Source organism: Petaurus breviceps, unplaced genomic scaffold (assembly GCF_028583685.1).
Source record: "Petaurus breviceps papuanus isolate PSGF00001 unplaced genomic scaffold, PetGlider_PUasm1.0 126, whole genome shotgun sequence".
In the NCBI taxonomy this organism is placed as follows: Eukaryota; Metazoa; Chordata; class Mammalia; order Diprotodontia; family Petauridae; genus Petaurus; species Petaurus breviceps.
The window spans coordinates 24,175,738-24,203,551 of record NW_027185655.1 but is presented as its reverse complement, the minus strand read 5'-3'; the positions used below and the strand labels follow the sequence as shown (position 1 = coordinate 24,203,551).

Here is a 27,814-nt window from a genome sequence, read left to right as displayed (position 1 = left end):
GCCGCCATGGTTTGTTTGTTTTTTTTACAAAAAGAAATTTCTGGAAAAATAAACTTTGTAGCAAGTTTCTCTTCTAAAAGTCTTTCTTGCAAGATAGATAAAGAACTGATCAACATAAATAAGACCAAGAGCCATTTCCCAAGTGATTAATGTTTCAAATCATTAATATGGAGAAATATAAACTAAAATCACTCTGAAGTTCTACCTCCCATCCTTTAAAATGGCAAACATTACCAAAGAGCAAGATTTAAAATATCTTAAGGGCTATGGATATAGTCCACAGAGATAGGACAGTTATGATGTTTGGATGACAATAAAAAGGTCCGTCTCCCTAATACTGAATATATGAAGAGGTGTAAAATAAAATGATCCTGAAATGGTAGTTTGGGGCCAGATTGAGAAGGACTTTAAATTACAAATAAATGGTTTTGCATTTGAATTTCGAGGTAATAGTGGTCCACAGGAGTTGGGGGATAGTCAGGCCAACTCATTTTCTTATCTTCACCCTTCTTCCAGTGCAACAGAGAAAGACTATAGACAAATGACTTTACTCTGGCAAATTATCACTGCCTGCCCATCCATTTGTTTTTTTTTTTTTAAGATGAGAACTATATGCAGAAAAGTGAAATAATATGACTGGAAAACTATGAGGTAAGGCATAAAAGAGCATTAGGTATTTACATTGGTTGAGAAGCCTTAGCTTAATGATATGATGATTCCTCCTTTTTTCTCTTATATTATTATCTAGGTTTGACTTAAAAAACAAAACAACAACAACTTTAAAATCTTGTTTTCAGCGTGGTAAATCAATCTTCTCTGGAATAAGGGATAATAACATTTTTATAGGAAGGAAGGAAGGAGCTAACTTCTTAAAATGAAACAAAATCCGTTTTTTTTAAGTTAATTTCTTTTTAAAAAATCTGTCTTGTTTCGTGTTTATACTTATCTGATTTTCTGAGATCTGTCTGGAGATTTAACAAAAATTAGATTCTAAAAATCAGAGAAGTAAACTTAACTAGAGATTTTCTGGCATAAGGGAAGAAGAAAGAGGTTGTGAGTAAATTGCATTCTAAACCTGGCTCTTCTCCCTAGACATCAGACACTGGGCAAATTACTCTCTCTCCCCAAGTCTAAGTTTTCATGTCTATGAAGTGATCAATACCTGTAAGATACTTTCCAGCTTAAAGATTCTATGAAATGTAACATAATGAAGGATAATAATAGAAACAATGATACTTATGTGACTTTTAAGTTTAAAAAAATGTTTTTAATGCTTACAACAATTTTAAAAATTCCTTGGGGGTAGGATGGGTCAAATTGTCTTTACAGATGAATTACTCAAAGAACCCTAAGTAGCAAGGGTTATTTAGAGATTACTGTTCTGCAGAAATCATAAGGAATGAAATGGGCTAATGAATCAAGGAGTAGAAAGAATTTCCTAGAGATCATTAATTGCTTTTCAGTAATTCCAGCCTTGTTTGCTTTTAGTGGAGAGAGGAAGCAGGTTTTCACTACACTTCATCAGAAAAAAAAATAATAACCCAAAACAAAACAAAGTTAGGGTTTTTGTTCATGGTTATAAACAGTATCTTTTGCCTAAATCATTGTGGGGATTTATTATTTTGGAGTCTTGTCTCAGTGTTGGAAGTTTAGGTTAGTTCAGAGGCTCAGGAGAGAAAACCAGACATAATACCAAGAAAAAGGCACTGAATGAAAATTTTCCCACAGTCTTGGCTATTATTTGGCCTTTATAACACTTACTACTAATCTAGTTTGAGAGTAATTTACACTTGGGAGTTGAATTTTCTGTATCTTGCCATATATCCTTCTTCACTCAGATGTTCTACTGGTAAAATAGCAAACTATTTTATTCATCAAAGCTGGTTTTTCTAAGGTCATGAAAGTTGTTTTTTTTTGGGGGGGGCAGACAGAAAAGTGCAGCTAAGTTGTGTGCTATCTCCTGAGTCACTACTAAAATGATCCTTGTCTGTAGGTGTGTGTGGGTTTTTGTTTTGTTTTTTTGAAACTGGTCCTGGCACACTTAGTATTCATGAAAAAATGAAAAAAAAAATCAAAAGAGGCTTCCAAATTGTCTTCTTGCAACTTAGTGTGAGCCCAATGTAACTTTGCAAAATGAAAATGTGAAGGAGGTAGGATGTGACCTCCTAACAGTTTGGAATTGTAGGTTTTAGCTATAATTAGGAAGTCTTCCTGTGGCAACAGGGTGTTAAACTAAGTATAAAATTTCAGTCATACTAGGTGACTCCTATACAAAAAATGAAATTATGAGTTAGACAATAAACAAAACACCAAGATTGACTCAGTAAAGAAGTTAAACCTACATCTAGGGACTTTAAAGGGCTAAACCTATTGTTCAGTAAAGGTTTGGGAATACTTTACAAAAGAAACAAAACAAAAGACAGCAACACCAAAAAAACTAAAACCAAACAACTTTGCAAAACAGGACCCCTGGCAGCAGAGTCAAGATCTATTGATGGGCTACAGAGTGAATTAGCATATGGCCATGGAATTCAAGACTTGAGTTGTGAGTAGGAGCAGATCCTGGGACCCCAGGTGAGGAATATACTTGACAGATGCTGAACCCCAGGAAGCTATGTGAGGATTTACAAAGAAATAAATATTTCATACCCTGTTGGAATTTTGAATTTCATTTGACACATCTGTTTCCCACTGCCACAAGATTCTAAGTTTGAACCCACTCTTCCCATGGACATTATATGTGGAAGAGTGCCCTCAGGATTATGGGTAGAATTTTTGCATCATTATTTTTACGATGACATTCGAATAAATGTCTTGGCTAATAGTTAATTGTATTTGCTGGCTTATTTTTCATGGGAAAAATACAGGTGGGGGATTGTGAGCTATTCAGCCTCAGGAGTGGATAGGTACAAAGCAAATCTCCTTTAAACATTGAGGCAGTAGCTACCCTCTGTGGATATTAGCCATGAGGATGAGTTTGAATTGAGTGAATAGTCCAGAAGGGCTTACTAACAGAGATAAAAAAAGTATTTAAAATTAATAATCTGATGAACTCTATTCCTCCCCATTCCATGCTCCACCTCCACCGACATTCCCCATGGAAAAAAAGAAGAGATAAAATAGTCTGTTTTGCTAAAGGATATTGTCTATAGATTACACACACACACACACACACACACACACACACACACACACACACACACACAGAGTTTCCCATAAAAAGGAAAAAAAATAAAGTGATAACTTTCTTTCTGAGCATTTCACAAATGCTTATTTCTCTATTTAAAAAAAACTTTACAGGAATTTATATATTCTCCCACACTCTCATAGCCAAATGAAAAAATATGAAATAGTATAACAAATGTGCATCTTCCAGTAAAACAAATCTGTTATCCCCTTACTTATTTTATATCTATCTGTCTATTTATCTATCTCTTTTCCCATTTTAATTCCATTACCTCTCTTTTAGTAGATAAGGAACATGCTTCATCTTCAGTCCTTTGGATTCAGGGTTCATGATCATTACATTGCTGACTTTAAGTCTTTCAATGTTTTCTCTCCCTCTATACTGTTGCTGTTGTATAATTATTTTCTCCATGCTCACTTCATTTTGCATAAGTTCTTAGTTGCCTTCCTATTTTCTTCTGAAATTGTCCTTTTCATCACTTCTTATGGAACAATAACCCTCCATTATATTTACATATCATAATTTGTCTATTCACTTTACCAAAGTTAGTCAGTCCCTTAATTTCCAGTTTGGGGCTACTACAAAAAGTTATAAACATGTTAGTAGATACAGGTTTTTTCTTCTTCTTTGATCTCTTTGTTAGTAGGTCAACAGATATGCAACAGATTAGTAATTTTGGGGACATAGTTCTAAATTGTTTTCTAGAATGACAATAAATGTGCAGCTCAACCAACAGTGAACTGTGGTGTCTGTTTCCCTGAAATCCTTCCAATATTTTTCATTTTCCTTTTTTGTCATGTTTGCCAATCTGATGGGTATGACATGAATCCTCAAAGTTGCTTTAGTATGCATATCTCTATTGATAAGTTGTAGGTGGTTTTTTTTTGTTTGTTTTTTGTTTTTCCCATAAGTTTGTTGATACCTGGAGTTTCTTCATTTGAAAACTGCCTGATAATATTCTTTGCCAGTTTCAGGTACTGTAGTTCTAAACACATGTGATGTATTTAGGAATGATTTTCAAAACTAGAAAGAGACTTCAAACAAATTTAAATAACTTGCTTACTTTCCTCTTATTCCCCTCAAGGTCAACCTGTTAGCATTGTCCTCTTTAGTCAAAATACTTGACTCTGCCAGCCCCAGTCTACTGGGAGAAACATTTGCATTGAGTAGCTAGTTGCCTTTCCAAAGAGAGGAACTTCTTTCTGAAAACTTCTTTCTTGTCTATTCTTTAGTCTGAGCAACCAGTATTCCAGCTGTCACATAGCATGCTAATTTAATAAGAAGCTCTTTTGCAAACAAATATGTCTCTTCAAAACAATAATTTTAGGTGGAAGGAAGGACAGACAGAATGACTAAAATATGAGGTCATATTTTTAATTTTATATGCAATTGAGTGGTTCAAAGCAAATTTTTCTTAGACTCTCCTCATGGAGGGAGATTGATTACTCGATGTTACACACCTGCATAAAGGATAGATTTGATTGAGAGAAGACAGATTCTGGTCTTCTGGCTTTCAGCTTTTAGAAAGAAGACACAGAGTTCCAGACTCTCTTCGGTTCCCTGAAGGCAGATAAAAGTTGACAGGTAAAGGAGCCAGCAGTTTGATCATATTCCTATCCCCAGCTAACTACCCTAGCAACTTCTGAGAATTTGCTCTTAAGTATGATCTTGGACTGTCTTGGTTTAGCTAACATCTTGCTCCTAGTGAAAGTGATGTTTTACACCAAGTATTTTCTAGTAGTCTGTCTCCTATATACACTTTTTCTGATTTTTGTTTACTATTTGTTTGGATAAATTTGGATAAAATGTATATTTTTGCTATTTGCAATGTATATGTATTGTGAAGTTGACATATCACGAGAAGTAAGTCAAGACTTTGATATTTACTTTTGGGCACACCTTTCCTATTAAGGGATAGCAATCAGGAGAATTTCTAGAATCTAAAACTTATTTCCTCTGGAACAATAATATTTAAGGTAGCAGAAATATATAGTTCTAGTCAGGTACCCTGCCTCTGAAAAGAGTAGTGTGGTCAGCCTCAGCTGATGGGTTCCCTTCCTGACCTAAACTGAATTCTCCCTTGAACAGCAGGGGAAGGGGATTTCAGAAATATCAAATCTTGTCTCACCCTGTAAGCTATATCTAGATAGACCCTCATAACCTATTTATTTATTCCAAGGCATGCATACCCTACATGGGCACCCACACTCTCTTCCTTTAGAAAGTAGGAAGCATTGGGAATGTGAACAAGAGTAGCAAGTGTTATATGTACTTTCTGTTGATTTCCCTTTAAAGGTCCATAGAAAACATTCTTGGAATATCATTGCTTTTGCTTTATTGGTTTTTGAGGCACGGGGAGTTGGTTTCATAGAATTCCCATCCATTCCTATGTTTTCTGACCTAGCATGGCCAGTTGTGAGGTAGAGGAGAAGAGCTGTTTTATTTGAATCACAAACTACAGCTTATGTGTGCTTGTAATCATGATTGGAAATGGGGACAGGGCAGTAAATATGGTATTGGGGACCAGGATTAAATGAGGCAATAAGTATTCCTGAATCATAAAATCCCCTCTACAAATTAAGTATTAGAAGAACATACTCCCTTCAAAAATTTAAAGGATGTGAAATGCTATTCCTCTCCATAGTACCCAAGTCAGGAGTTTAGGAAGGTGGCCTGCAGGCAGTTGGAACATAGAGATAATCTCTGACAATCAGTACCAGCAACTCTTTACCTAGTATCCATGAACTTAAAAAGGGGATTATATTACAGTATAACTAGTTTTCTTTGTAATACTACACATTTTATTTCATTAATTTAAAAACGTTATTACAAGAAGACTTCAGTGGATTGTCCAAAGAATCCATTACATGTAAAAATTTTAAGAATCCCTTCCAATGCCTTTGTATATCTCCAGCAGAAACCAAGGTGACTCCAGACAATTCAACTAGCTTAGCCTAATTATTGCAGGAGCAACAGCTTAGAGTTTAAAGTGCTGGATGGGGCCACTATATAGAAATAAAAGGGAGGAAATGCATGACATGAAAAAGAAGGAAATGGGGCTCTGGTCATAGTATGGGATAGGAACTCAAACCTTTCCTTAGCAATGGTAGGTCACTCTTCCCCAGTAACATCCCTTCAACTCCCCATTCAATATTCACATAAAATCAAAACAACTCATAGTAAGGGTAGGGAAGACATCTCTCTGCTTTCTGGAAATCCAAACGTCCCCAAAGAGGAAACACTATTTCTCCTCATTTTCCCACTGAGTGAGTGGCACCTCCTAGTTTTGTAAGCAATCATCTTAGAAGCAACTCCTAGTTCCACAAACCAGGAGCCAGAATACTTGTCCCACAAAAGGCAAAGCACATTTTCTGCTCCTTGCAAGATGCTTCCAGTGCTCCTGGTAAACAAAAATTATAAGAGGGTTCTATCAAAAGGTGTTTCCATGTGTGAGGTCCCTGATGATGGTCTGCACTCAGAAGGGGTGAGCAGTTGGGAAGCTGCCTTGTTTTGTAATGCTGTAGACCAGCACATGATCTCTCATCATTTGTGTCCTGACCCTTTTAGCAGCCTGGTGCTTGTCTATTGATCCTTTCTTAGAATAATGTTTTTAAATGTATTAAAAAAAGCAGGATTACTAAAGAAATCAATTCTATTTAAGTAAAGATATAAAAAAATTTAAAAAGTAACTTAGATTAAGAATCCCTCCTTTAGAAGTGGCTAGGTGGCGCAGTGAATATAGCACTGGCCCTGGAGTTAGGATGACCTGGGTTCAAATCCAACTTCAGATAATGAATACTTACTAGCCTTGTGACCTTGGTGCAAGTCACTTAATCCCAATTGTCCTGCTTTCCCCCTTCCAAAAAAAGCAAAAAAAAAAGATTAAAAATATCCCTGCTTTGAAGAATATTTAAACGCTAGTAGAATGATATCTAAGATTGAATTTTCTTTTAAACTACACTTCAATTCATTTTGGTGGAATAAAAAACATATTGTGCATTTCATAAACAATCTAAAGATCAAAGCAGATGGATTCAGTTCTAAGTCTGTGAATTATCCTCTCCTCTGATGATGTTATATGGAAATATAAGCTCTTTGAGGATAGGATATATCCATCTCTCCATTTTTGTATCTTCCCTAGTATATGTAGATAGCAGGAAAATAATAAATATTTGTTGAATACATAGTAAAATGAGTAGATTTTCCATTTAAAATAATTTGGTGGGAAAGAAGGCCCAATTTTTTCTAGTTACCTTTGCTTTAAGGTCTGGTTCTCAGTCCTGCAGTTTTAGAAACTCAATTTCTATAACTCCCCCAGGGTTGATCAGGCTCTGTTGAACTGATTCCTGCTGACCAAACTCTCTAGAGACTGATGATAAACTGCAATGCCAATTCATTTACACTGAGAAATACATCTGGTCTTCAGTCACTTGCCTGCTTCATAAAATGGAAATATTAACAATTCTTTCCAGGGTAGGATTTCCATGCATTAGACCTGGAGACTCAATGCTTTGATGTCCTCAGGGAGAATACTTTCAGGATTCAATGAATTTCAAACTCACAAGCAAATCATTACCAAATGTGAAAAATAGATTTAGGAGTGGCAAAATTACAAAGCATTTCAGTTTGATTTCTGGTGCCTTCTCACCTCCCAGGTTTTTGTACCTCTTTCCCTTCCTATTGTCTAAGTTATTTATCATTCATATTTACAGAAAATGTATTTATGTTTTCACATTAATGTGTATGGCATTCTGCTAAACCTAAACCCAGGAGAGAAGCTAACTTTAGATAAGAAAAATCTCCCTGGAGGTTACAGCCTAGGAGAGGGTTTAAACACCAATATATTAGCCCATAAAACATTATATATGTATAAACTCCCATGGTACTATTTTCCCAACCTGCACTTGTACATACATATCCTTCCCCTAGAGAGTGACTGACTCATCCAGAGTTCTCTGGGTAATCTTGTGGGGATTATAACCTAACACTGTAGCTCTTAAACTGTCACTGGTGGGCTGCTCATTAACAATGTGACAAAATACACAATTAGCTTTTGTCAAAGGCAAAATACAGTATAGTAAGATTTGGCACAAAAGGTCCTACTTAAAACCTGGAACAATAAGGTAATTTTCTAAGACTCTTGAATTGTAGAAAAAGTATAGATCTGCTTTGTAAAAGGGGGTTTTCTTTACCAGGAATTCCCTACATAACTGAAAAACTCTTCCAAGGTTAAAAAAAAACCCAAAAAGGTCAGGTCAAAAGGGAAGGTCAGAGACATCAGGGGAGGAGGAGGTAGCAAAGGACATATTAATCACTATTCTGTCACATATGTTGGAAGGGAGTGATATCTCAAATGTCATGTATATTACTTGCATTTTCATGTTTTTTGAAGCCTTCTCTCTACTTCCTGTCCACAGTTCCTCATCTCAGACCTGCCCTTTCATAAACAGTACATCAAGCTCCAAAACTCTTTCTCCTACTTCCTCTTGTCCCTCTTCCTTCTTTTTCTTTTTTTTTTTTAATGAATCGGGGTTAAGTAACTTGCTCAAGGTTACACAGCCAGTTATTTCTGGGTGTGGTGCTAAGTATCTGAGCCCAGATTCGATCCCCAGGTCATCCCGACACTGGAGCCGGTGCTCTTACTCCCTGTGCCACCTGGCCGCTCCTTCTTCCTGTCTTTTTCACTTAACCAAAACTCTCAATTACTGAATGCCCTTGAATATGATAAGCCAATTCTTGTACATGCCATTAATGATGAAGACCTGAATGTATTTCTCTTCCATGTGGTATATATTCATTTAAAAAGTGGAATCTAGGTAAAATGATTAGACCAAAAGGATTATTCTGAATAATGATGGAAGCTTAAGGACTTTGGAAGCCAATGGGTAAGATTTTTTTTTTTAAGGAGAGAAATTGATTTCTAACCCTTGGGAATCAGACCAAGTACTTAAGCAAATAAACATACTTCAGGCTGACTCTGAGGATGTAATTGGCCTCTTACAGTGTATTTAACTATACCTGGACAGATGTAGAACCCTTTCTTCTTATGAATATTCTGGTGAAAGAAACAAACAAAATTATCTAATCATTTGCTGTGGCCATTATTTAAATAGACACTTCACAGCCAACATAAAGAATGGGAGCAAAAAAATCCAAATGTTTGAAAACTTTTATTGTACTGAAAGTTCCATTTGCATTGCAAAAGACATGAATAATATCCCTTATTTTGCAGATGAGAAAAATGAGATCCAGGATATGTTTCCTATGAGCAAACTTGGATACTAGGTGAGATTCAAGTTTTTTTGTTTTTTTTTGTTTTTTTTTTTGCAGCACATTGATTATTGGTGTGTAAGAAAGGTGCTGATTCAGGTATACAGATAAATATAATATATCTTAAAATATGTAAAGAGAATATGAGTAATGCTATGAGGTTAAAGGGATATAGGACTTTTTTTTCTTTTGCCAGGGGAGAGGGCATTTGAGCTGGAGTTTGAACTTTGAAGGAGAGGAAGGATGTCCACAGGCAGAAATGGAATATATCATGCACAAATATGTATGTGAATGTATATGTATATATACTCACATACATATATGCCAACCAAGAAAGAAAGAAATAATTGTATAACCACCCAAAATGCAAAAATGGAACATTTATTCTTTATGGGGAATTTATGGAGTGGAAGAAAATACTTTTCTACCTATATTTTAAAGGAAATAAGTCATATAAATGGAAATAGGATAATGTTGTATTTGTTCTGAGTATGTGTTTATCTTCCTTCAGGTTCATGTCTTGTGTTAGAATTTAGATTTTTTTTTAGTCTTGGGTGGTATTTCACATTTTCTCTAAATGTAGACATCTTTTTTTATAATAAAAGGAAAAAAAATGGAAAATGACAGTGTATGATGTCATGATGAATATAGGAAGCAGCATGGTGCAGTAGAAAGAATGGGTTCACATTTATCACTCACTTTAATTGCCCATGTGGTCTTGCACTTTTGATAAGTGTGTTTTCTAAGGTTTTATCCAAACTACAGACAAAAATGCTCACTGTCACAAGACCACATGTGGGTTGGTAGGAGAGGTTACTTTCATTAGGCTGAAACAGAACCATTAATGCATAAGATTTCAAATTCCTTTAATTGTACTAACATCTACTGAACATTTATTCATCTTTTTTCTTTAAAATTACATTTGACTGAATGTCTTGTTAAAATCTAGATAAACAATTTTTATAGTATTCCACTATTCAATTTCTTCATATATAAAATTGGGAGAATGTTGGTAACTAACTCAGGGAGCTGTTAAAAGGGTCAAATGAGATACTATTTGGGAAATCCTTTGTAAACATGAAAACACTACCTAAGTGTTAAAACTTAAAATTATTATTATGTTAAAAGTTTCAAACCACCATCGTAAAAGATTTGTTAGACATGATCATGTCTTTAAAAATACATTCCAGAATTATCCAAAGAATCCAAATCAAGTTCATTGGCCTAGAGTTTGCAATTCCCACTAAACCTGTTTCTGAAAAATGTCTCCAATTTCTGGTAGCTTTTCTGTTCTTTCTAAACTTTCTCATATTTTTGATGACTGTGTAGTCATGACTCCCTTCTTTCAAAATCTGGTTATGTAGTTTTGGGTTCAACTGATCTGAAATCATCTCCTTATTGAATTTTATTCTCTTCTTTCCAGTTCAAATGTACTTCACCTTGGCAAAAGAAATAAGCCCTTTTCTCCTTTGTCAGTTATCACCATCAAATCCTCTCTATATTGTTTCTGACACTTTTAGATCCTCCTTTGATGCCCAAATAAAGCTTAAAATGATAATAAGGGTAACTGCATTTTATGATTCTGTTTTCCTTATGTTTTTCTTTTTTTATCAAATGCTTTATTAACTTCTAGTTTACATCATTCATTTTCACAAGATGTTGAGTTACAAATTTTCTCCTCATTTTTCCCCTAGCCAACACCCCAAAATAGTGATCCCACTGGATATCCCCTCCTCCAATCTGCTCTCTCCCATATATTCTCCCATACCGCCTCCGACTTTCCAGTAGGGCATGGTGAATCTCCATGCCCAGGTGCCTGTATATCTTATTTCCCAGATACATGTAAAATAATAATAATAATAATAATAATAATAATAAATAATAATAATATATGTATATATTAAACATTTGATTTTAAACCTTTGATTTCTAGATTCTTTCCCTGCCTCCCGCATCATTCACCATTACTTGGAAGATAAGCAATTCAATATTGGTGGTACATGTGGAGCTATGCAAAACATTTCCATAGTGGATATATTGTGAAAGTCTGACTGTATTTCCCTCCAGACTATCCCATCCCCTACTTGATCTATTCTCTATTTTGATCCTGTCCCTTTTTAAAAGTGGGTGCTTCCAACTTCCCTCCCCCCCAGCCTGCCTTCCTTTCCACCATCCCCCCTCTCATCCCCTTCCCCCCTACTCTTCTGTAGGGTGAGATACCCTATTTGGTGTGTATGTCATTCCCTCCCTAAGACAAATTCAATGAGAATAAGGTTGACCCATTCCATTTTGCCTTCCTGTTCTTCCCCTCTGTTGCAACCATTTTCCCCTGCCTCTTCTATATGAGATAGTTTACCCCATTGTGTCTCTCTCCATATCTGCTCATTATATTTCTTTCTCACCTCTTAATATCACCTTTTAAGTATCATCCCTTCCTATTAAATTGGTCCTGTGCCCTCTGTCTATGTAAACCTGTACACATATTCACTCACATATGTATTCATATACCTATATACCCTCCTATATAGACATATAAATGAATATGTGTGTATATATATATGTGTGTGTGTGTATGTGTGCATGTATATATATGTATACACACACTCACATATATATACAGATTTCTATTCCATTCCCTTCACCTATTCTGAGAAATGTTTCATAAGTTAAAATTATCATATTCCTATAGAGGGATGTAAATAGTTCAACTCTGATAAGTTCCTTATGTTTTCGTTTCCCTGTTTACCTTCTCATACTTCTCTTGCTTCTTGTATCTGAATGTCAAATTTTCTATTTAACTGTGGTTTTTTCATCCAGAATGCTTATAAAGTCCTCTATTCCACTGAATGACCATATTTTCCCCTGAAACATGAAACTCAGTTTTGCCGGATAGATGATTCTTTGTTTTAATCCCAGCTCCTCTGACCTCCAGAATATCATAGCCCAAGCCCTTTGATCCCTAAATATGTAATCTGCCAGATCCTGTGTTATCCTGACTGTGTTTCCACAATATTCAAATTGTTTCTTCCTGGCTGCTTGTAATATTTTCTCCTTGATCTGAGAATTCTGGAACCTGGCTATAATTTTCCTAGGAGGTTTCCTTTTGGGGATCTTTTTCAGGAGGTGATCGGTGGATTTTTTCAACTTCTATTTTGCCGTCAGGTTCTAAAACATCAAGGCAATTTTCCAGGAGAATTTCTTGAAGGATGCTTTTTAGGTTCTTGTTTGGGGCATAGATTTCAGGTAGTCCAAAATTTTTTAAATCAGCTCCCCCTGGATCTATTTTCCAGGTTAGTGGTTTTCCCAATGAGATATTTCACATTGCCTTCAATTTTTTTTTTCATTTGTTTGGATCTGTTTAATAGTATCTTGATTTCTCATAAAGTCACTAACTTCCATTTGCTCAAATCTAATTTTAAAGGAATTATTCTCTTCAGTGAGCTTTTGAGATTCTTTTTCCATCTGGAAAATTCAGCTTTTTAAGACATTCTTCTCCTCATTGCCTTTTTAAGCCTCTTTTGCCATTTGAGTTAGTCTAATTTTTAAGGTGTTTTGTTCTTCAGTCAGGTTGTTGACTCTCATTTCATAATTTTCTTTCATCGTTCTCATTTCTCTTCCCAATTTTTCCTCCACTTCTCTTATTTGGTTTTCAAAATCTTTCTTAAGGTCCTCTATGGCCTGTAACCAGTTCGTATTTTTCTTGGAAGCTTTTGCTGCAGGAGTTCTGACTTCACAGCCTTCCTCCTGTTCCATGCTTTGATCCTTTTTGTCCCCAAAATAGGAGTGTCAAGTTAGGTTGCTCTGCTTGCTTTGCTTCCCTGGTTTCCTCATGTTGCCACTCAATTACTTGACTTTGGGGCTTTTTGCCACAGTAGGACTCTTCTACCAGGTATGGGATCTTTGTCCCAATTTTCTGGGGGTTTTGCAGCTACTGAAGGTATTTACTCACTTTGTCCTTACCTTCTATATGTTGATAATTAAGGAAACCCCATAGCTGCTGGTGATCTGAAGTCCCTCCAACTGGCAGCTGGTCACACCACCCTGAGGCTAAAACCTCAGGCTCCCAAGGGGCTGGGGTTGGCTCCCACAGCATTGCGCTGGCCAATTCCTGCTGGCCTGCTGGGATGTCCTCAGTAGGAGGTTAGCTTCTCTGTGTCATTTTGTGGGTTCTGTAGCTCCAAAGTTTCTTCAGAGCCACATTTTACATGAACTGGAGGTGGTGGGAGTCAGAGCCCTGCAGAGGTCTGTTTCTACTCCACCATCTTTACTCTACCCCCTCCTTATTTTTTTCTTAATAGTCATAGTAGCTTCGTAGTCCATTAAGAGCTTTGGCACTCCCAATACTTTTCATATAAGATGGTGTCGTCCTCCCACAACACCTTGTTTGCTTCATCCCTAAAGTAACTGCCTTCTGTTTGCAATTTTCTTCCCCGTTGGATGCAATGTCTCTTACAAGTCAATTTGTTTTCCTTCAGAGTGTCGCAGGTTATTTGGGAGAAGGACAGCAAATTCTCTTCCTTCATCCTCCGCTCTATAAGTGGGAAAAGGAACTGAATTCTCCTCCAGCTGCTTCCTTGAACTCTGAAACAATCTCTAGTTTAGTAATTCAATGTCCATCAGAGTGTGTCCAGTTATTTTTTTCTGCTTTCAAAAAGCTCTTCCTTTAAATTATATCACACAAACAAAAAGATGTATTTGAATTTCACAAAGGTATCACTGGGTTTTACCATTATTAACCCATTAATGTCTCATTATTATTTGCTTTTAGCAACTGTTCTTTTTTGGGAGTGAGGACCAAATTCTTATTTCATTACAGTATCTTTTATAGCTGGACACAGTTTAGATGATACCAGTTTCATTGGCAACATCTAAAGCATCATAGTTTGGAGCAAGTCAGACATAGGCCTTTTTCTTTCCATCATACCAGATTAGTGTGTTGACCTTGACCACATCAATATCCTATAGCTTCTTTACCATCCACTTGATCTGATTCTGGTTGGCCTTGACATCCACAATATAGCCTAAAATATTATTATCCTCAGTCTTCTTCATAGCAGACTCAGTGGACAAGGGAAACTTAATGCTGGAATAGTGATCAAGCTAGTTTCACCAAGGGGCACTTTCCTGAAGGTATTTGGGCTGCCTTTGAAGTCTTAGTATCTTGGGCTGCTGGAAGTTGGGGGACATCCAGATTTTCTTTTTGTGACTGTACACCCTTCAATACCATCTTCTTGGCCTTTAAGGCCTTGGACCTGGCTTCTATCTTGGGGATGGAGTTGAATGGCTTCCTTCTTTGCCTTTGTTGTCATCTTGGGGAAAAGGCATATATGCTTTTCAAAGCTAAGTTGGTCAATGAGTTGGTATGGCTTCCACATCAAGTTTCTTATTTCTTTTTATGTTCTCAGATTTGATTTCTGGAGTGTTTTCTATCCCTTTCTGAAAACTTTCAAAGCTCCTGTTCTTTAAACAAGGAATATATTATATTTAGAAGTAGCTTAGTAGAGGATTAATCATTTTATTTTTGTCATAGAAATTAGAAAAAAAATGTTGTCAGTCATAAACAGCTATAAGCAAAGACAGCTCCACAAATAAACTTTTCCAGTCATTAATGAAGAAAATACAGTAGAACCCATCACTTCTTGTGTCTGTGATCATACATCTATACATTTTTGGAGTTGTCAACACCTCTGAATTCAATTTCCTTCAGGAAAAGTATTATGGATTCAAAATAAAATAACACTTTTCCAATTAATATAGAAATTTAATGTCAAAGCAGATATGACATTTTGTTTCTATTTTCTTGGGGTGAATTTTGAGTGTTATTGGAGGGCATAAGTCTCACCAGAAAATGAGTATCCTTTCTAATCTAATGATTCCAGTCATCATATATTATTTGCTTAAGTAAAAGGAATTTTGAAAGTTTTCACAAAGGATAAAATTAGAAGGAAAGACAGGAAGGAAGAAAACAAGAAAAAAAACATTTAAAAGAGTAAAGAAGGAAAAAGGAAGGAAGGGTTCAAGGGAAAGAAGAATAGAAAAAAAATCAATGATGCAGAAAAATCCTCAGTTTTCAGCATCCATAATATTTATGGCTTTAGTGTAAATGCAAGTCATGCTGAAATTTGACTAGGTTTTAGTTTTTATTTCATTGGTGGCTTTCTTAGAGGTTATCTAGTCATCTACCCAGTGATTACCTGCTTAAAAGAAGAAAGTTGACTGTATTATTTTGGTACTCTTTCCTTGGCTCCTTGGAGGTAATCATCAAATGGCAACACTAAAATAGGGGGTCTTGGGTTTTTTGTTCGTTTTTAATAAATTGTGTTAGCTTAGCCACATGGTTCTACTTAGACTTTTAGGCCAGGGCTAATACAATCAGACATATTTCAGCAGGATCCTTTTAAATCAAAGGCTAGAATATTCTCACTCTAGAGGACTTCATTACACAAATGCAAGTTCATCTAAATTCTCTTCTCCTCTAGAGCATTTTTCCATTATTCAGGTTGTGATTTAGAACAATGCAATTTTGTTTAATGTGTATGCGCCAAGGTATTTCACGTCCTTTAGGCATCTGTGAATAGAAGATTTGTTTTTCCTAAACAGCATAAAAAGACTGAGGTCTTACCTGAATCAGACTACATCTGACTTGAAATTTTAGCACCAGATTTACCCTCCCCTCTACAGAACCACTTAATTATTCCAGAGCCCTACTTAGATGTAATTTGTAAGTTATACTAGCACAGACTGCTGTAGGTAGTTCTGAACTTCATCAACTAAAGATGGTTTTATGCTAGTGTACCGTGTGATTGAATACTTGGAGAGGGCTAATGGCAAGCTAAACCACTTAACCACTGAAAAAGATTCATTTATATAAAAAGATTTTTTATGTCCTATCTCCATTTCATTAATGTTTTTCCTTCATGGAGGCAAGAGGGAGGAGGGTCATAATGTTCTAATTTCCTCTTATGTTAAAACACACACAAAATGTACTCAAGGTAAATGATAAATGGTGATTAAATACAAACATGCATTATGTAAAAATGGGAAGATTGACTATCTTTATATGATCTAACTGTATAATCATGATTATTTAGCATGTGTAAATAATAAATTATGATACAAAACCTGAAGTAACAACTGGTCAGTTTCTAATTCTAAGACAATAAGGTTCCAATAAGGTTTTTTTTTGAAATATTTAATTATTTATCCTTTCTGGACCCATCAATGTAATTTGTACTAATGGAGAATAATTGGAGACTCTAAATATACATTTATTAACAAACTGTGCATGGTAGGTCTAATACATATAAACAGCTCTTAGACTCATATAGGCAGCATGAAGGAGAAGGTCTGTCTCAAACTCTGCAAAATGGATCAGCTGCATGGACAGCTCCCAGTATCATAAATTTGATATAGTTAGAATCATTGCTGATTCTGAATAAGTCCAGAGGAGCGTTTTCAGATGAAATGGAGTCCTTAGCCTGGAACTATCTCAGCAATTCATTCTTGCATAACATGTGTTGATCATTTTTTTAACTTCTTAGATATTATACAGCATGTAAAGATAAATAAAGGAATTTTACTGCCTAGGTTTAAGCAAAAGTCTCTATATCTCCAAGATAGTTTCTCTTTCAAACTTTATTTATGCAAAGATATTCTTCTCTAAATGCATTAAAAAATGCTTTTGGGACAATTCCAGCAGCAAACAGGAAAAAGAGTAAATTATGCATTTCCAAGCTGTTGACTCTTTTTGTAATTCTCTTGCATCACTCATTTCTTTTCCCAATTTTTCTTTTACATCTTTTATATGATTTCTAAGTAGTTTTTGATCACTTCCATTAGTTCTTTCTGGGCTTGAGACCACTTCCCATTTTTTCTTTGTGGTTTTGCCTATAGATGTTTTGACATTGGTGTATTCTTCTAAGTTTATGTCTTGGTCTTCCCTGTTACCAAAATAAATTTCTGTGGTCAAATTCTTTTTTGTTGTTGTGTGTTTGCTCATATGTTTTTTTTTCCTTTTTCCTTTCTTTTAAATTTGATCCCTGCTCCAAGGTTGGAAGGGACTCTTTCTCTGGTTTCTTGCACCAGTGACTGCAGGCCCTGGCTGTTTACCCAGTGTTGTGCTGATATTTCCCTAAGGCTCCCCCAAGGGATCCTCTTGTGTGGTACTGTGTTGAGGGGTTGAGGTCAAGATGGCTGGCACTACTGGAAACCTTAGGAATCTAGCAACTTACCTGGCTCTGATCTGGGGTTGTAGGGGTGGGGTCAGATGTGGGCTAAGCCCAGATGGTGTTTTTTTGCATTCCCCCCAGAGTTACAGTAAGGCATGTTGTAGAGGATACCTGTTTCCTGGTTTGTCCTGAAGAATGTGGAGATCTGGCGATTGGAGTATGCTTGCCCTACAGGTGCTACACTGAAGCATGTGGTGGTTCTCAAAGCTGGAGACACCTCGTTCCCCTTGTTATGCTAAGGCAAATGGGGGGTCCTGGTGTTGGCATTTACATGGTTCCCCATACTGGAGCTCAGGATTCCCCACTGGTTTTCTGATGTGGGTCTTGCTGGGATAGATTCTGTCCTGCAATACACTCCCCTTTTACCCAAGGGAGATGGACCTTTCTTGCTAATACTCAAATTCTCCTGGGCTAAAAGACTGCTGCACTCCATGTTTCTGCTGGCTCCACTGTTCCAGTATTTGTTCTGGTGTGGTATTTTAGGGTTGGTTGGAGGTGAATATGGGAGAACCAAAGCAATTTACTGCTTACGCTGCCATATTGGCTCTCAGAAGTCCCTGCCATTTAATGCCAGCTTATTATTACCTGGAACATTCATTTGAGAAAGTACAGAAGACAACTATAGGTCAATTCTTCATTACTCTGTTCTTGGCTCTCTGGACTTTTCAACCTTACTCCTACACTTGAACTTTCTAACCCTCTGCACTTCACATGAACTTTTCATCTCCATTTTCTATGTATTGCCTTGATCCATTAGAGGGTAAACTCCTTGAGGTTAGGAACTGTCTTTATTTTTTATTGTCTGTTTTCCCAGTGGTTAGCAAAGAGACCAGCACATAACATTTGCATCTTCATCACCATCATCATCATAATTATCATCATCATCCATCCTGCTTCATCAAGGTTTTGTTTTCTTCCTCTAAGTCTCCATATTTGCAAAGATTTTCATTCTATCCAGTTTGGAGACGATGATGGTAGTGAAAAAGATGATGGTGATTATGGTTGTGATGGTGGTAGTGGTAGTTTAAGTGTGTATAAAAGGCAGAGCTTTAGATATTTATTCTAATTACTAGTCTATAGAGATGACAAGATTTAAGGACAAAAGAAATGAAGTGATTTTTCTAAATTGATTTCTAGTTTCTGGCAAAATCAGAAATTTGAACTCAAATCTTCTGTTACCCAATTGGAATGGTAATGGGAATTTGAAGATCATCCCTGCCCCTTAATAGACCTAGGGGATAGTTTGAAGATCTCCCTCTAATGGTAATGGGAATTTGAAGATCTTCCCTAACCCCTGTATTTGTAATCAAACAGGTACTTAGCAACTTGTTCCAAGTTCATGATTGTGCCAAGTATTAAGACCCAGAACTTGTGAATTCCACAGTGGGATGGACTTGTTGACATAAAAGGAAGGGGCAGAACAGGGAGGAGCTAACACCATATATAAGGAAAAGCCCAAGCTGAGAGAGGCAGAACTGCTGGGCTCAAGCATCTGGAGGCTGGGCTGCTATGGCTAAAGACAAAGAAGAAAACTGAGGACTGAACTGAGAACTAAGAAGAACTGAGAAGACAGGAGAACTAGGAGGAGGCATGGCTGTGGTGTTGGTACTTTGTTTTGCTGTGATTTTGTCTGATTCATCTGCTGATAGAGGACAGTGCTGTTGTTACCGAAGCCCTGCCACCATGCTTCTGGTTCAGAAGCCCTGAAAGAGGATTTTCTTGTCATATGTTTACAGGAATCCTAGAAGAGGGTCTTGATGATGATTTCAGAATTCCTGGGACTATACTGATTATTTGTGTTGATGCCTCAGACCTTGTTGTTGGGTCTATGTTGATTTCACAGGCAGAAAGTGAATTGATGGGGATACCAGCAATGTATATCAATGTTATTGTGGCTTTCTCAAGCTTTATCTTCCCAGGAACAGAAACTGTGAAGGACTTGAGGTTAACCAGACACTGTGAGCATCAGTATGGAACAGGAACTGCACAAGAAGCTGGACAAAGAACTGAGATCTCTCTGCCTTTGAACCCAGGTGGCAGTTGGATAGATTTGGACAAGACCTGGGACCATGGAAGAGGAACCATAGAAGCTGAGAGCCTGCCTTGAGTCAAGATGAAAAGACCTCTCCTTGATATTTAATGCAAACTGAGAAAATTATGACTTACAGTGGTCTAGGGGTGGAGAAATGTGACCTTTATATTTAGATGATTGAGTTAAGGACTTCTCCAATTAAGAAGAAAGGGGACTTTTTGATTGAAGAGATTAAAACAATGTGACCTAGGGGTAGAGAACTTTGACCTTTGTACTTTGTGTCAATAAAGGAAGCTTGCCTCCTTAGGGATGATGGTAGTGAAACTGAGTTCTTACTAAATTCATGTTATCTTTTGCTTAAAACTATGTGACCACTTTGGTGAGAACTATGTGGTCACTTTAGTGATAAGTTGTTGTGTTATAACACTGTGAAAGCTGTACATTGATTTCTGTGAATATTTTGCTTTAATTTGGTACCAGATAACTAGAGAGTTCACTATACTGAGTAATCAAAATCTTGGAGCTGTTCACAGCATCAGTCTTCTGAAAAACTGCTTGTGCTTGGCTTTGTACTCCCCTGCTTGGAAAGTAAACTCTGCCCCTGATAGGCTGAATGTAGTCACATGGAGCCTGTGGTGGGAGGAGCTTGCTGAAGAGAAGCAGAGCCCACAGCAAGCTGGTTCAGATCTATCCAGATGGTGGGGGATAGAGGACCTCCAGCAAGGAGATAGAGAGTTTTCTGAGCAAATATTGATGTTATATTGGTTTGTGGGAAGGCTGAAGGCTTCTGTGGCTCTCAGTTTTATTATGACTTCTGAATATGTTTAATACTATGATGGAATCAGCTTACTGGTCTTGGGATATGTTTTTCTGGTATCTAAATAAATGTTTCAGTTCTGTCCTCTATCTAGAGAGTTTGGCATATTTTGCAATAGAACATCATGTGATACATATAGTCGTGGTCTTTATCTTGATTGTGGGTGTTGTAAATATTGCAGTAGTGCTACACCAATCCAGACTATGTTATTTGTTTTTTAGTGTGACTTGGAGCAGCATGCAACCTTTATTTTAATGCTCAGATTCTTTGATTTGGTGATATTGTTCTTTGAGGTTAATAACTTAGACATAGGCACAAAATAGACCATATCGATATAAAGGAACAATTCCATATATACAATTTAAATCAGTATATTTAATTTATCATATTTGCTATAGAAAAATTTAACATGTATTTATAAAGCCTTGTCAATTTCATTACTACTTTTTGAAATATAAATAGAAAGAAATGAGGGAAAACTGCAGTTAATGTATTTGATTTTGTGAATCAGCTTTTTTGGAAAAGATGAATATACTTTGGTTCATACAATTCAGTATATTTGAACTTGATGGCATTTTAAGTATGAAAATGAATTATAGCAAACTTATCAATGGTTATTCAACAAGACTAACAATTAAAAAAAACCCAATATTTATTCATCAATTATAAGAAAGTAGGCTATTTAAAATCTTTTGTGAAATGGTTGGTCTTTTGAACTTGTCCCAGATGAGACAACTGGAAGTAGAATTTTGTGTTGTCAGGAAGAATGAAGAATTGAAAATGAAAGATTAAAACAATGACTTCTTCCTTCTCTCTTTCCTCTTCCTTCTCCTCCTTATCATCATCATCATCATCAATAATCATCATCATCATATTTAAAAAGCTGATGGAACTGTATTTTAATCTTCTATGACTATGTCTCCTTTCTTATCAAATCATGAAATTAAAATATGTTATTTAATGCACCATTTTCCTTAATTCTATATCCTCCCCCCCTTGCCCTGTTTCTTATCTTGACTTTGGTGTTTGACAAAATATTTTCTGGAACTATGTCAATATTTGTCAAAAGTACTTGGTAACTTTTCTAAGTTTCATAGCATACTCGTGAATAATATCCAAGGGTTCATTTTTTGAACTTCATCAATGGAATTAAAGAATTGTTTTGGTCAAATGTTGATGAAACAGCTCTTCTAAAATGCTTGACCAAGAATATGCAGTATTTGGCATTTTCCTCCTGACTCCTATCCTCATAAACTCTATGAAAAGAAAAGAAAAACACATTCCACAAACAAAAGAGAAATTATGTCTTTATTATATAATAATTATTAAAGTTAAAATTTTTTTTAAAATAAGAAAAAAGTCCAACAAGATAACAACCTTATGAATTAAGAGTGAAAAATAAAACAACAACAAACTAGCATCATATTAAACCTAAATGTTCCAAATGTTGTAACATCCAAATTCATAAAGAAAAAAAAAACCTGAATTATAAATTAATGTTAGGAGACTTGAATGTCCCCTTTTCAGAATTGGACAAATCAAACAGAAAGATAGACAAGGGGTAACATGCACCAGTGAACAAATTCCTGGAGAAATTGGGGCAAAAGACTATCATTTTCTGAATGAGGCCATGAAGAAAATATAAATTCCACAAAGTTGAACATTTAAAAAATGTGTAATAAAACACAGAGTAATGACAGTATAAATATAAAAAGGCATACATATTAAACATATTTGTTGATCATAGTATAGTAAAAACAGTAATCAGTTCAATACATGCAAAGAAAACATAAAAACCTAAATGAAGACTTAACAATGAAAGCAAAAATAATAAATGAGTCAAAGAAAAGTCATGCAATTAATACTAATGTGAATTAAAATGATAATTATGATGGAACAAACCAAAATGTCTGGATTTTATAAGAATATACACAGACAGACACATATGGAGATATATATATATATATATATACACACACACATATATACACACACACACATATATATATATATAATTTTTGCATAAATTGTATGTATATACACACATATGTTTATACACATAAATGCATACTTACATTAAATGAAGGAAATTGCTCTATACTTTTGAGAAGTATTGCCATAATTCCAGGGGATATTTTATCAAATACCAAATATGTTTATGTGTATGTATACACACATCAAAATACCATATACACATACATACTTATACACATATAAATATACATGCATATATACATTCATACACACATCTATATACATTCATATATTGTTTATATTGACAATTAAGCAAAAACAAATGTAAAAGGGAAAATGTGCATTAGAGGAAGAGATGGATAAATTCAAAATAATAAAAAGATTATAAAAAGTATCATACAGAACTAAAGCTGCCTCTTTCAAAATTCTCTTTAAAAATTATATAACCCTGCAGCCAAACTTATGAAAAAGAAAATGGCAGAGAATCAAATTAATGATTTAAAAATTTTACATGGTGAAACTAAAATAAAACAAGAAATTTTTAAAAAATTAGAAAATATTAATCAGTTATATACCCATTAACCTTAAAGCATGTAGAGAACTTTCAGGAGTTCCCCGGATCTGCTAATGAAATGTTCCCCTCTCCTATACTATTATCTGAAAGGTTACAGGGCAGATAAGCAGGAGGACATATAACCTCATTTGGATGTAGAGAACTTTGGGGTCCCTTGGCTCTGCTAATGGAATGTTCTGCCCTATACAATTATTTACAAGGTTACAGGGCAGATAAGCAAAAGGGCATGTAATCTTTTTGTGTTTATGCCTTCGGATATGATCCTATGATATTACCCTAATAAATAACTAATCATAAGCAAGGGTAAATAGTAAACAAGATCAAAGGAGGGTCCTTGTACACTGTCTGCATTCTTTTGGTATGTCTATATTCTTTTGGGTCATGTAGATCTTCTGTTGGGGGGCATATAAACTCAGTGAGCCACTTGTATCTTTGGTTCTGTTTGAAATGGTCCTATAATAAATAGACTATTGATTACAGCCCCGTCTCATCATTCTCACTGCTCACTAGACCAACAACTGCGCTGGCCACAGTAAAAGCACAAAGGAAATATGAGACTACCTTAAAAATATAATATTCCTAAATTAACAGAAGGCCAAGTAGAAATATTAAGCATTTGTATTCCACAAAGGGACATATAATTAGTTGTAAAGAAACTCTAAAAGAGGAGGGAATAATCCTAATCTTGATGAATTTATGGAATTGTGCCAAATTTTAATTCTAATTATGCACAAATTATTCTCAAAAACTGGAAAACACACTTTTTCATGAGACATATGTTATGCTAATATATAAACCAAGCAAGAATAAAGCAAGGAAGAAATAAAGACCAACACATTAATAAATATGAATTTAATATTTTAACATAAAATTCTCCCAGATCACATTAGTGTATCCAAGAAATAATTCATCATGAAATTTGCCTTTATACCAAAGATGCAAAAGATGATTCAGTGTCACAAAAATAAGTGTTATCATAGTAAAAACAAAATGATCCGAATTATATTATTCATTTATGCTGAAAAACCTTAGAAGAAATCTTGAAATCTGATACATTGGTGAGATCATAATGTTGTTGTTTGTCTTCTCTTTTCAAAGAGGACCAATGACATTATGGAGTGATTTCTTGACTCACCTGTGAATTTGATTTTAAGTGAAGCAGAATTGCACAAAGTACTCAGCCTTACTTTCTCTTCCAGAGTCATCAAAGTTCTATGGTAAGACAAGTCAAGATGACCTACAATGGTCAAAAATGTAGTCGAAGATCTTAGTGTCTTTGATGTCTGACGAAGATCTAAGGGCTCCATAGACCTACTTTAGCTGCCTTCTTGGCCACTGAAACAAATTTCTCCCATTCTTCCATGGACTGTATTAATGTGCTTGGCATAGACTTTTCCCTACCTCACCAATGGGTTTCAGAACTGTTGGTTAATGTAAGTCTGGTTTGGCCCATCTCCCCTGATAGTTTTATTAGGGCTGTGGCCTCTGTCCATCCTACAGTTTCTTGAAACCACAGGTGAGAGTTGGATGGACACCAAAGGTGCATGAGTAGCCCTGAGAAGTGTTCCACAAGCCCTCACCCATGAGGTGCTAGTTCTTCCTAAGCATCCTATGTGTTCCCCCTCCAAAATCTTAGATTTTAGTGGTTGTGGGACCATACCAGTAGTGGAGGTGAGCAGTGGCATTTGTGACCCTCTTAGTGAGAGAGGGTGACACAGGTAGAGGGAGAATTGGAAAAAGGAATGAAGTTAAAACTGAAAGGCAGTTTTGGGTTACCTGTGTGCTTCTTTTTCTCTTGAAATCAAAATAGCTAACATTTAAATTGTTCCTTAAATGTTGCCAAGCAACTTAAACATATTGCGTCATTTGATCTCAAAGAAACTCTGTAAGGATGGTGCTAATAATAGCAATAGCTAGCAATTATAAAGCTCCTATTGTGTGACACACACTTCATTATGTATTTTTCAAATGTAAACTCATTTGATCCTTACAACAACCCTGGCATGTATGTGCTATTATGATCCCTTTTTAACAGTTAAGGAAACTGAGGCAAACAGGTTAAATGATTTGCCCAAAGTAATTTAGCCAGTGTTTTAAACCAGATTTGAATTCAAGTCTTCCTACCTCCAGGCTCCAAACTCAACTCACTGAACCAACTACCTTCCTGGTGCTATATTATTCACCTTTTTAAATATTAAAAAGTGAACCTAATAGTTTTTGCTTGACTTTTTGGGGAGTCAAATAGCTATGAAATATCTTGGACAGAATAGTGACCCAGGTCTTCTGTCTCTAAACCCAGATCTCAATCTTTACCGGAAATGTTAATGAAAGTGATTTGCCTCTGGACAAAATTTATAGGATGGCACATACTGGAAAGAAGAATGAGAGAAAATAATGTTTTCCATGGGCAGCATACACCTAAATACACAACAGCATGTCAGAAAACAAACAAAACAAACAAACAAACATCAAACAGACAGATGTTGTGTGTCTTTTGTTTAAGCAATAGAGAGATCTGTAATGGTAGTTCAGAACTATTTCCTGCTCATGGAAATTAAAAAGGGATTATCCTTAAAGAGTCTGGACTTAGTAATTAATTCATCATGTGCAAGGAAATGGTAGAAACTATGTAACATATCAATGAAGATTATAAATATTTTCCATTTGCCTGGTACTTAGCAAGACACTATCTGGAAAATAGAATCAGGATATCAGAAGCTCCCTTTTTTCCATACAGATGATGAATTCCCTTACTGCAACTAAGATATATCAAAATATATCTCAAAATATTGCAGACAACTCAGTCAATAAATTGTACTGGCAATAGAATATTTTCAAATTTGAGCTAATGATTCAAATTACCACCAAAATAATGATCCAAGTAAACTTAAGAACAACATTTTAAATTTTAATTTTATTCTCCAATCTGCAAGTGAACATCTCTAAAAATATAAAAAACTAGCAGAAAAAAATCACAAAAAATCAAGAATGTTTGTCTGCTAAGGGAGTTGTATGGATGCATTAAGGAAGCTTTAAGTGAGCCTACAAATGATGATTTGATATCCTACTAACTCCATGAAAGTAGAAAAGTTAGTTTGTAGAAGAATACTCAACAGATTACCAAATATATTATAATATTATCAGAATGGTTTCTCATACCAGGATCGTTTCTATCTCAACTTCATTGAGGATTAATATGATTTTTTCAATAATGATCAGTTATTTTTACAAAGTACTTTATTTTGTCAAAATGTTTTCATTACACCTTGTGACGTGGCTAGTATAGAGTACCATTGCATATTTGGTAGTTAGTAAGATTGTTATTATTGCATAAAATTATTGTTATCATCTATGTGTACACATGCATCATTTGAAACATGGTTGCTCCAACTGAATGGAATCTTTTGTATATATTATTTTCTTTCTTGAGTGAGCACAAAGTACTGCAGGAAGGAATTCAGGACCCTGACTTTATATTGCAATAAGGTCAGGAAATAGTGTAGAAATAACTTGAGTTCCATATTTATGATAGGTAATGGATTCAGCAAAGGTGCTGTGTAAATATAGATAGTCAAGACACAGTCTCCATCTATCTCTCTTCTGTTAAAGGAAGTGCTTTTATACCATTTCTAATTTCTTTCTTGGTCTCAGTGACAAGTAGACCATGAGATGTTCCGCCCCTAAACTGAAGTGATGACTGAAATAGGATAGGCTGCAAATTTATAAGGGAATTCAACTTGACTTCAAAGCTACAAAATCAACAATGCAACTCCACCCCCATAAGTTGTACAGTGTTTTTTTGCATGTGTGATTTCTTCTGAAAACCTGTCAGAAAGACTTGGAAATGTTGTTTTCATCTTGATTCAGAAATGATTAGGAATGCAGAAGCAAGTACATTGATAGCAATGATGAATTAATGGACTGTCATAAAGGTATTCTAGCTTGAAAAGGCTTTAAGTATATTTCTTAGAGATGTTGATTATCCAAGAAAAATACAGGCAAAGCTCTGGCTCCTACAATGTCTGTGAAACTTTTTTTAAATTTTCTTTCAGAATAAAACTTTTAGGATATTCTCATGATTTAATGATGGAAAAGCAGAGTCCACTAATTTTAAGTGAAATTATTATTATATAGAGAAAGCACTATTCACAGTATAACATGTCTTATACATTTTATTTTAATGATTTTTCCAATTATATGTGAAAACAATTTTTAACTTTTGCTTATATTTTGTTTTGTTTTCCCCCTTTGGGGTTTTTTTGTGTTTTTTTTTTAATTTTGAGTTCAAAATTTTCTCCCACTCTCCCTTCTTGCCTCCTTCATTTAGAAGGCAAGCAATTTGATAAAGGCTGTGCTGGGACAGTTAGGTGGCTCAGTAGATAGAACACATATCCTATAGTTAGGAAGATCCCTCTTAGTATGCTTAAATATGACCTAACTTACCACCTGTGTGTTCCTGGACAAGTCACTTAACCCTGCTTACCTCAGTTTCCTTATTTGTAAAATAAGCTGAAGAAGGAAACACAAACCACTCCAGTATCCTTTCCAAGAAAACCTCATCTGGGGTCATGAAGAGTCAGACATATGTGAAAAATGACTCAACAATGATAATAATGCCTGTGCAGTCACACAAAACATATTTCTATATTAGTCATGCAGAGAAAGAAAAGGAAAGAAAGACAGACAGAAAGAGAGAGAGAGAGAGAGAGAGAGAGAGAGAGAGAGAGAGAGA

At 35.5% G+C, this 27,814-nt stretch overlaps 1 long non-coding RNA gene across 2 annotated transcripts in view; it reads left to right on the top strand.

Annotated features, from left to right (window-relative positions):
• Positions 1-27,814, top strand: part of LOC138169645 (uncharacterized) — a 198,861-nt gene that overhangs the window by 28,767 nt on the left and 142,280 nt on the right. For both annotated transcript variants that reach the window (XR_011170409.1, XR_011170410.1), the window contains exon 4: positions 9,420-9,472. This is a non-coding gene — a long non-coding RNA (uncharacterized lncRNA). The remainder of the gene's footprint in view (positions 1-9,419; positions 9,473-27,814) is intronic.